The following is an 11,435-nucleotide window of genomic DNA, read 5'->3' as shown; positions in this document are numbered from 1 at the left end:
TCTTAATTAGTTTTGTACCTATTTTTAAAACTTCTCTTTACTCTCCTGAAGAGCTCTGACAAAGGTTTTGAGACTTCAAACAATTTTTTTGAAGGACATATGATCATTGCACAGGGGTCATATGCTTTGTAGAGTGACACCACTTCTACTTATGTGTCAGAAATGTAAAATGAAGCTAATAGAATGCTTTATTTATGTATTTGGTGATTTAAGGTGAGGTCTAATGATGTAACAAACAACTGATTAAATGTTTTATAATTGCAAAGCTGTAAATTAAACCATAACAATTAAATTATACAGGACATTAAGCATTAATTCATTTAACATGATCTGCACAAGATCTGCTGAAAGATCCTAAATCTTTCTGAGACTGCTAGCCACTGTTGGGTCCTTTCCTTTCAAACTTCACCCCATGTAGATCATTGCCTGTTGTCCTCAGCTTCTCTCCTCTGTCCCATAAGACAATGTCACCAGCTCGTTGTCCTTTTCACATGGTTGTGAGGCTTGTAGCTTCTTTCCGGCTGTGTCATCCTTGACCAAACTGCCTGGCTACCTCTTAGAAAGAGCAGAAAGGGAGCAGACTCAGCATTGACTGGAGCTCCCTGAGTTGCACAATGATTCATAGCTTGAGGAAAAAGTTAATGAAAAACAATGCAATCAGAAATAATTCTGATTTTTCAGTAACTCAGTTAATTTTAATTTGGATTATCCTTTGCTTAATTTGGGGATTCAGTAAGAGACTAAGGGGGCATTCTCTAAAAATTAAAGGATTTTAGGTCTTGTTTTTTCTGTAAAATATGGAATGTTTTGTCGTCATAAGGACGTGAGGACATGGGAGAAACAAGTTGAAGATACAGGAGCATAAGCTGAATTTATTGCAGAATGTTATGGCTAAACTACAATCCCCTCAGTTCTGTGACCACATACGGGCAGGTACATGGCATGAAACATAGAATGGAAATACTAGTACAGATGAGAAAAAATAAAGCTTATTAGATGTCCAGTAAGGCTGACTTGTTACAAGGTATTTGACATGGACTAATATTCCTAGAGGCAATCTCAAATTGCTTCTGGTGCAGACTCTTGGGTGGGAACAAATGGGGACAATGTTTCTGCCTTCGAGGAGCTGGCAATACAAGGCCTGAGCCTGTCTTTGGAGCTGTAGATATGGTGTCTGAGCTTCTGTAGAGCTCCAACAAGAAGATCCTTTCATACCTAGAGTACAGCTGAAGTTAATGTTGGTATTTGATGTACTCTCTGTCCACTCCACTGTAATGTCAGGCAAGAATCAGATGAATCAGAAGCTGAGAAATGAGGTTAAGTCATGGAGAATTTGAGAGATGAAAGAGAAAGATGGTAGCAAGAACTGCTCTTCGAAATAACTCAACTTATTTTCTTTTTATTACCTAGTTTTCTTTGGGGTTTTCTGCCTTGCTTATGTATTCAGGATAAGTAGGTTTTTAGAGAAGGAAAAAGAGTTCATTATTATTGATATCAAAGTTATTTTGAAGTGTGGTACATAGTACTGTTATCCCATTTTTCATTGCTATGTGTATAACAGGGTTTCAAAAGATTGTTTTAAATAACTTTATATTAATGGATAATAAATAAATGAATAAATAAAAGGCTCAGTGGAAACAAGGGAGTCCTGTGAAACAGAACGATTCTACCTGCATTTCCATTAGGGATTTTAGTAACTAACTGAAAGATCTAACAGTTCAGGGAGGTAGCTTCCTTTAATATCCCATGGAAAGTGAATGAGTGTTTATAGTATCAGACCATGTCAGAACATTTGCTTTATTTATTCCTATTTCCATTAAGAAAACCTTTTTTTACAAGCAGACAAAAACTCACTTTAAGAAAAAAGCAACTCAACAGAGTTAGTCATATATTACTAAAGCATTGATAACAATGCTACTGAAATAATGTGTGTTTTAAAAGCATGAAAGAGGGAAGTACTTCATTTATTATGATTGTATGGGAAACAAAATATAAAAGGTATACATTGGCAGGCAAATAAATAGCAAAACAAAGCAAACTAAATCTTGTGTTAGAGCCAAGGAAAAGCTAGTAGAGTAGGATGAAAAGGAAAACCTGAACAAAACTTTCAAGCAGGTCATTGAATGTTTTAGGTTTATGTCCTTAAAGGAGACATAAAGAGGGAGTCTGCTTATTCAGAGGAATCAATACACAAATATCACTTCTTGTGCATCCCCCCAGGGATTCTTTTCCTTTTTAATTTAGCAGATAGATCCTTTTTACCAAGAATGTTTGAAGCCCAGTCCCTATTGTTTCTACTGAATTCTTGTCTAGTTACAACCCAGAGAGCACTGTAAGCAGGACTACCACTATTAGCAGATGGCATCTTTGATGTGGACTTGAAAAGGCTTGTACTGCTAACTGTTTAGATTGTCAGTAGAGCCTGTGCTGATGGCACAATATTCAGCCTGCCTTATGATGGTGAAGCATAGATAAAAAGATTTAAGGCATGCTTCGTAACAATAAAAGCAGCTAGAAAATCCAGGAAAACACTTTGGTAAAAATCCATTCCCCTTCACCTTAAAGGCAGGAGCTGTGCTCGCTTTTCAACATATACATGGTCGTGTGTCATCAAAGGACAAAAATAAATTGTTTCCTACACAACATCTATTTCGCAATTCATATATTTAAAGGTGGGTTTATTTTCTGATAGTAAAGAAAGTGGAGTGGTTGAAAGCATTGTATAAATTATGTAATTATCTGGCATGTTTTACCATGGCTGCCAGCCAAACTAAAACATATATATCTGTATCACTGCAGAATTCAAAGGACATAGAGGTCTAGGGAAATCTAAATTCCTGTGCAGAGCAGAGAGGTATCTGTTGACTTTCAAAGTCCTTGGTCTATGTGATAAATGTTAAACTAAATTCAACCTTTTTTTATCTTACAATTTACCTTCAGCCATGTGGTTTTTTTCTTTTGTCAGGTAAGAGCACACTTTCATCACCCACAGATGAGTTATTCATTTTAATGAAATAAAAAGTTTTCATTCTATTTTATCCATTTTCTTCTAGAATACTTTGTTGGTATGACCCTCACTTTACTCTTTTCTCTAAATTAGAATGGAATTCATTCACTGCTATTGTTGCAAAGGCTACACAATGAATACTAGTTAGAAAAATCACTCATAGAAGTATGTTAGAGACCTCAGACTTCACTCATCCTAGAAATTTCTCTTTGGAATCCAAATTCAAAAGTGTCAAACTCCAACAGTGAAAGAAAGTGTAATGATTGCATTCTGAGGTATCTCAAATTAAGCTTTTTTAAATTCCAATAATTAATATTCTCAGTTAGAATGAACAAATAGTTATTCTTAAAGTATAACACGTGCACATATAAACCAGGGTATTAAACAAACAGTTGTGCAAGGAGAAGAAGTAATAATGAATGTTACTTCTGTGTAAAAGTATCCCTCAAACTGTGAATTCTATGCGGAAGTATCACTCTCTGCACCTAAAAGCAGAAGTGCAACTATGGAGGGACAGCTGACTTCAGGAAAGTTGTCTTTGTGGGTTTTGAGTTTCATATTTTTGTCAGATTTCAAGTCTTATCAACCAGTCATTTTAGGAAAGTGACAAATACTGATTGTCAATATGATCAGTTGTCCAGCCTTCTGTTTCATGAGCTGATCAACTCTTCTCTTGCTCTGCCCACATCCTCCCTCCTAAAGAAAAACCAAAGCACCAAATCCGTAGCTCCCAAGAGAGGCTCAGGCCTTGTATTGCCAACTCCTTGAGGCAGAAACATTGTCCCCATTTGTTCCTACCCAAGCGTGGCAGAGGTATTGGAAGCCACTGGTTTTTTCTGGATGTTCTCTGCTGCTTCTTGCTCTTAAACTGTACCAGCTGTCTGGGCACCAGGATGAATTTCTGTTGCTCCCCAAGGACTGGATTGCCTCCATTGGGATCCACACCCTCTGTAGCATCAACCCAACTACCAGTGTAGGGAAGGGTTTGGGGGCCTCTGAGGATGGGATGAGGAGGAGTTCTGGCTGTCCCTGTGACCAACCTGGACCAGTGCCTCACAAGGACTGGGGACGGATGTAGGCAGGAATTTCCAGTTACAAAAGTGGCATCGAAGAAGAGAGGTGGACATTTTGAAAATTTCACATGCCAAAGACTTCTAGGATCCCCTTTGGCTTGGGGAAAATGATGCTGAGCTTTATGTTAGGAGAGAGGTCTATACAGGCAGGTACAAACTGCCCTACATTCACTCTGCCCTTCTCTCCGAGCTGCCATGAGTAAAGGCTGTGCACACCTGAAATCCAATGACATGTGTATGTGTCCACCCACCTGTCCACCTCACCCTCTCTCAGTACCTAAAAATCCTCTTTTGTCTTTTGCTTCACCATGTTACATAAACCCTTCACCACCAGGCAGATATTGAAGCACCCACCAAAACCAGTCCACATCATTGACCAAGCATTGACCCTGCACAAAAACAAACTTGCCACCTGTGAATGTGGAATGGGCAATTAACTGAAGTTCTTATTAGACCTACAGGAAAACCAAAACCTAATCTGGCTACAGTGGGTCCCTCACTGTACTTAAACCTACATTCAACATGATGAAGAGCAGTAACTTCTGCATTTACCAGTGGAGCAATTCTTCCACCAGTAAAGAGTTTTCAAAAATACACCTTTCGTGGACTCAAATGTTAGTGAAAAATGCAGAGAAAAGCTAAGGACTGTATTCCACAAGCTGTTATATAAGCATGAAACCCACCTTCAGTGAAGTAGTGGAGAAAATGCTGTTCTAACTGAATTTACAAGAGAACCTAAGTATTTTGACACGTCCATGTGTGTGTCACAATGCACAGAATTTCCTTCCAGCCATGCTGTTTCAGCATGACAAGCCCTTTCCTCCATCCTGTGTACTGGTTTCAACGGATAGCCTGTTTAACAGAGTGTACTGGGTCTGGTTGGACTGGAGTTAATTTTCTTCATAGCAGTCCGTATTGTGCTGTGCTTTGGATTTGTAACCAGAACAATGTTGATAACACAATAATATTTTGGCTGTTGCTGGACAGTGCTTGCACAGCACCAAGGCCTCCTCTGTTTCTCACTCTGCTCCCACTGTGAGTAGGTCAGGGGTGGAAAAGATCCTGTGAGGAGACACAGCTGGGGCAGCTGGCCCAAAATGACCAAAGAGATATTCCATACCATGTAACATCATGCTCAGCAATAAAGCTGGGGGACAGTTTTTCCAAGGCAGCTGTTGCTCAGAGACAGGTTGAGCATCAGTCTGCTGTGATCGCCTTTGAATCATGTTGGGTTTTTTTCTTTTTTCCCCTTCACTTACTAAACTGTCTTCATCTTGACCCACGAGTTTTCTCACTTTTGCCTTTCTGATTCTCTCCCCTGTCCCACTGTGGGGGAGTGAGCGAGCAACTGGGTGGGGGCTTAGCTGCCAGCCAGGATCAACCCCGCACACAGAGATTTTCAGACTGGTCTGACACCTAGAGCCAAATGTGCAAAGGCTATCTCCATTAATATTACTATTTCCCCCATTACTTAACATTGGGAGGTAGCACTATCAATATGCTTCTCTTTATGGCTAACTTTCCACCTTGCATATCACGTAAGTATAATTTCCATCTCCTGGACAACTAGCTATCACTGGGCTTAAGCTGCCAAATAACCCAGCTTGTATCCCCTGTCCCTCAGCTCCACATGCCAATCTGCCTCTGTTCTCAGATCAGGGTTTTACAGCACTGTAAATCCAACTTTCAGGCCATTAATACAGGATTAAAAATACTGCACCCTTGTAATTCATTCTGCTATTTAATATTTATTCAAGGTATTTTGAACCAATGTGCTCTGTGCCAATAGGCATCAGATATTTTCTCAAAGCCAGCATAAAATTGGCATAAAGGCAGCATAAATGCTTATTGTGTCCTCTGGCTAATCTAACTAAAATATAAACACATGACACTCACAATCTAGACAAAATTGGTAATGCTTAGTGATATGGTTCTTCCCCAAACATGGTTTGCATCAGAGGCGCTATTTACCCTTCATTGCTTTTACAGCCAGGCTGTGATCTTCCAAATCAGTCCATTCAGAGCAATCTGTAACCAGGTCTCTTTTCCCACTTACATCAGTTCATCCTTCCTTGATGCTGAAGAAAACCAAGTTAGGAACAATGTAGTACTTGTTTATATAGCTCACAGACAAGGAAGAACAGCTGTGGCATGGAGCCTCTGGGGTTACTACTCAAATGTAAACATACAGGTAATAAGCAATCACCCTTTACCTTAGAACTGAGCTTCCAAGGTCCTTTAGTTCAGTTGAAGCAATCTAAGTAGAAAACTCTTCTCAGTTTTAAAGTCTAAACCAGCTATTATTTGCCTATAGACAACTGATGTTCTCACCACTTCTACTTTGAAACTAAGAACAGACCAGACTTTGCTGAAGGTTCTATTTCAATTATATGTTATTAATATCAAACCATTTCCCATACACTGAAGGTTCTTCTCACCAGTAAGCTGACAGCTGACTTGAAATCCTGGTGTTGTCTAGTTTACCATTTCCCTGCCCGGTGCTCTGTGAGGCTTTTCCAACGATGGGCTCTTCATATCTTCCAAGCACAGATCATTCCTCATCATAAATCAGTCCCTCTGCGCTGAGAACTGAGTTAAAGGATGACATTTTAAGAGTACTCAGTCAGTTCACATGGAAAACCTCAACTGTTTTTATAATGCTTTAACACAAACTAAGCCTTTGAAAAAATTCTCTGTATTTAGCCACATTTCTGTGTGAGTGCATCACACTTTTAGTTCCTCAGAGAAGTCTGGACCACATTAGGACAAATCAAGTTCTTAAACAAACATAATCTCACCAGCAAAAATTATTTATAATTTGTTTGTCACCTCCTCTGTTATGACAGTCAATATATTTTTTTTCTCCTATGTTATTTTTTCCCATAATTTTTTTTCTCATTTTCTCTATTCTTTTTTCTCTTAAATATTATTTATATTAAAGCACAACTTAAAAATTCTACTACACCCTCCCTGCTACCCAGTCATCTAACTTTAACTTAAGATAAGATTTGAAAAATTTTTAAATTCCTGTATGTATCATAATTGCTGGTGGAGGCCACAGCTAGAAACAGAGAAGAGATTAGTTATAACTTGAGTTATAGTGGCTGCAGCTCCAGGTTACCTAAATAAATTAAATGATTGTTCATTTTATAAAAGCGTCAGGTCAGCTTTTATGCCAAAAGCCTCCAAAAGTCTTGCTGGGATCTTTTCATGGCAGTGAGGAAACACCATATATATTATATTAACTTGAAAAAAATGAACAGAAGCAAAAGTATTACACAGGCAAGTGAAATTTCTCTAAAGCTGAACTTGTCAGTGGTGCCTTAAAATTGCAGAAGGCCCACACTCCATTAATTCTGTTGCAAAGAGTCCCAAATAGTCATCCTCAGGACGTAAAGATCTGTTGCCTCTTAAAAGGGTGCCAAAATTTTTAAGATCAGAAAAGGTTAGTATGTTTTACTCTGCTATTTCCTTCTTTCCCCAAATAAGTAGCAATGTTAGAAGACTTATACTTCTGATCCCAGGGAGCAGGGAATTGTGTGAGGACAGAGGCATTCATACAACAACACTTTTATATTTACCATAGGTGATGGAAAGATGCTCAGGTAAGTAATGACAATACATCTGTAAGTGTGTGCATGGCTAAGTTGCAGAGAAAGAGAAAGCTGAGTTTATTAGTTGCCAGGAAAGGCTATCTGCTTCCACATGTATGGTTCTCTTTCTTTACATTTTAAAATGAAGAATATATATTTTGTTTCATAGACAGCCACTAAAAAAGGAGAAAAAAACGCCAAACATAATGCATCTCTCAGGCTAACATAAAAGTCCTATTTGCCATGGCCATTAGAGCTATTTCATAGAGTTATATTTAACTCATTTCTCAGGCTTTGCCACCTGGGGCTTATATTTTGCTTGCTGAGCTGCTTTCTGTGCTGTGTGGGGTGTTCTGACAGCAAGATGAATGAGTGTAAGCCCTACTGCATTTGGAAATCAGCTCATGTTGCTGAACATGTTTTCAACTCCATGGAACAGCTTTCTCAACAGCTGGTCAGAGGACTGACTACTGGGCAGGTCTTCTTGTGCTCAGGCTGGTGCTGCTTTTCAAGTATGAAACAAGAAATCTAATGCACCCTCAGGGCAAAGGAGACCAACAGCCTTCCAGGTTTCATTAGGAAAAGCATCACCAGCAGGTCATGGGAGTGACCCTTCCCCTCTACTGGGCACTGGTGAGGCCACCAGTGTGTCCAGTGCTGTGTCCAGTTCTGGGCTCACTGGTGAGGCCACCAGTGTGTCCAGTGCTGTGTCCAGTTCTGGGCTCACTGGTGAGGCCACCAGTGTGTCCAGTGCTGTGTCCAGTTCTGGGCTCCCCAGTGCAAGAGGGAGATGGACATACTGAAGCAAGTCCAGTGCAGGGCCACTCAGATGGTTACAGGACCAGAGCATCCCTCTTATGAGGAGAGGCTGAGAGCTGGGGCTGTTCAGCCTGCAGAAGAGAAGGCTCCAGGGGATCTTATCAATGTGCATAAATACCTGATGGGAGGGAGGGAATGAAGATGAGGGAGACAGACTCTTCTCAGTGGTGCCCACTGAGAAAACAAGAGGCAATGGGCACAAACTGAAAAAAAAGAAATTCAATCTGAACACAAGAAAACGCTTTTTTACTGCAAGGGGGAGTGAGCAGTGGCACAGGTTGCCCAGAGAGGTTGTGGAGTCTCCGTCCTTGGAGAGATTCAAAAGCCAACTGGACACAGCCCTGGTCAACCTGCTGTAGTTGACTGCATTGAGCAAGAAGATTGGGCTACAGGATCTCAAGAGGTCCCTTCCAACCTCAATGATTCTGTGAAATCCTCAGGTATGCATCCAAGGCCTTGCTTCTGCATCACATCTGTACAATAAGGAATTGCCTGCTGCAGGGTTCCCATTTACAGGGCTGAGAGGGCTCCAGGTTTCTAGAATGGTTTCCAGACCCCTAAGCAAGTGGGAACAGTGCAAGGTCCTCCCCTCCCTCTGCACCATGGAAAGGGTTGCCAATCCAGCTGAGGTTCACTTACTGCTTACTGCTGATTACTGGGAATAGGATGAGCAGGGCTCTAAGAGCCTTTGTCACCAGCACAAGTGACATTGGTAGGAGGGCTGCTGAAAGAGGGACAGCATTTTCCTGGGGCAATCCAAGAGGAGTACCAAATAAAACCAGGTGTTATACTTAAAAGCTGGAATCTAGTTCCAAACTGTTACTGTACCTTCAATATTCAGGATTGTGGTATGCAAAAAAACCCCTTTGTATTACAATGTCATATTGAAAATGCTTAAAAATTGTACAAAAGTAAACGCTTTTTCTCAAAAAGTACAGTCTTTCACATTTTAGCAGATCAAATATTCACTGCAGGAAGCAAATTTTTAAGTATCCCTTATTCCAGTCTTTTTTAAAATGGAATTAATCCAGAGCCAGTTCAGACAGGTAGTTAACAGAGAACCGTATGACTCTGTGCATTTATACTGCTGGTGCTTACCAGAGATGTCCAGAAGCAAAAATCATTATTCAAGTACAAACAAAAGAGGTCCACAATTTTGGAGGGGTTTTGTATCTAGAAACCAATATATACAGGAAGTTCTATTTAAAAAAAATTTGTAATCTAGTATGTAGCATGTTTTTAAAACTTCTTAATTCATATAAAAGATGAGCACACTATAACCAAGTAAGTAATAAGTGAGAACATTTCTGTTACTTAACTGTTTTTCAGCAGTAAATATTGAAGAGAGTGGCAGCAGAGGAATGCAACGCATAACACTGTTCATTTGAGACACCTAGGCCACCTTTAAAACTCCTAAAACAGCAAATCCTTCAACCCTATTGATATCTGTGCAGCTAAGCAGGCATAATTTTGTCCACTGTTTTTTGCAATACTGTAGGAGATGACTCAAAAAACTCAATCCTGTAGTTTCAGAAATGTGGGGGTTTTTTCATTACATATCAAGTCAATATTTTCATCATAACACCAAAATCCAGCACAGGACCATCAGGTATTCCGGGAACTTGTCCCTAGAGTAATTATTGAGGCCTATTACTCATGGCTCAGAATGGAAATCTGGATGAGTGATCTGTGAGCACAGCTCCCAAGCTCACCTCCTCCCCTCCCTTTCTCCTCCCACCCGCACCAGCTTTGTTCAGAGCTTTCTACAACTTCACTGCATCCGTAAGTCCAGGAGCTAAGGCACCCTTTGTGTTGATGATGGGTTGCTCAGTTATTAAGGTGATTTATGTTTTGTCCGTTACAGAATTCACCCAAAACTCAGTACAGGACTAGGCAGCCAGAATGAGAATCATTGCCTAAAAAAAAAGGATGCATTTTTTCTTTGGCGGGTACCTTGCAGAGGGGGCGTGTACTGGGACATGTATCAGTTATATAATTGTTTTATCAGACCGGCAAGCAATTCTACCAAGAGAGACTCCTGAAAATTAAAAACTGACCAACTCCCTTGCTAGAAACTGCAAGGTGTCTCCCATGTATTTTGCTCCCTGAAGAGCATGACTTCTTCCACTGTGTTCATCATACTGTACTTCTTTTTGTTTCTCCATGCTGCGAAGCCAGAACCATAAATGTGATGTTTCTGTGAAAAAAAATGCTAGCCTAGACTCTGCCACTTGCCCTTGCAGAAACTCATGACCCCTTCAAGGAGGACAGAGAGGCTTCACCCTAGGTCTGCCATCCCATCCAGGTTCTGAGCACCTTGCACAAGCAAAGATGTCAAGTTACCATTGTGACTCACGTGTACAAGACCCCAAAGAGCCCAGGGTGCAGAAGGACCCTGAACTCCAAGAGTAGTAATGCAACATGATCTGCACACCATGACTCTCCAGGCTGGTTTATTATTCCCCTCACTTGGCAGGACAGTCATGCTGCTGAGTGAACTGCCACACTGGCAATGTTGCCTTCCAGCTCACAACCAGACACGCAATATTCTGCTTGTGAGTTACCCAGGGCTCTCCACAGCAAGAGCAGCAGCTCCTTTGAAGCACTCCCCCGCTCCCTGCTGTCTCTCCCACACACACTGCCACGGTGCCAGGCTACTTCTGAGGATGTCACCTGTCTGATGGTTCAAAAGCCTTGCAGCCCCTTCCACTCCCTCTCCTATCCCCTTCTGGGCACAGTGGATGTGTGGGTGGGGAAGGAGTGCGGAGGGACTCCCCATTTCTCTTTCAACTGAATTATTTGTCCCAAGAATTTGGATTACTTGAGTTTGTGTCCTCGGTCTGGTCTGAAAAATCATAGAATCATAGAACGGTTTGGGTTGGAAGGGACCTTACAGATCATCTAGTTCCAACCCCCATGCCATGGGCAGGGACACCTTCCACT

General features: G+C 40.9%; 1 long non-coding RNA gene across 2 annotated transcripts in view; it reads right to left on the bottom strand.

Moving 5' to 3' along the window:
- Positions 1-433: 433 nt before the first annotated feature.
- The window catches only part of LOC140651489 (uncharacterized), a 39,122-nt gene continuing 28,120 nt past the window's right edge, over positions 434-11,435 (bottom strand). For both annotated transcript variants that reach the window (XR_012042398.1, XR_012042399.1), the window contains 2 exons: positions 6,519-6,669; positions 434-555 (listed from right to left, as the gene is read on the bottom strand). This is a non-coding gene — a long non-coding RNA (uncharacterized lncRNA). The remainder of the gene's footprint in view (positions 556-6,518; positions 6,670-11,435) is intronic.

The sequence above is a fragment of the Ciconia boyciana genome, chromosome 4, assembly GCF_034638445.1.
Source record: "Ciconia boyciana chromosome 4, ASM3463844v1, whole genome shotgun sequence".
NCBI classification, from domain to species: Eukaryota; Metazoa; Chordata; class Aves; order Ciconiiformes; family Ciconiidae; genus Ciconia; species Ciconia boyciana.
This window is presented reverse-complemented; position numbering and strand designations above follow the sequence as displayed.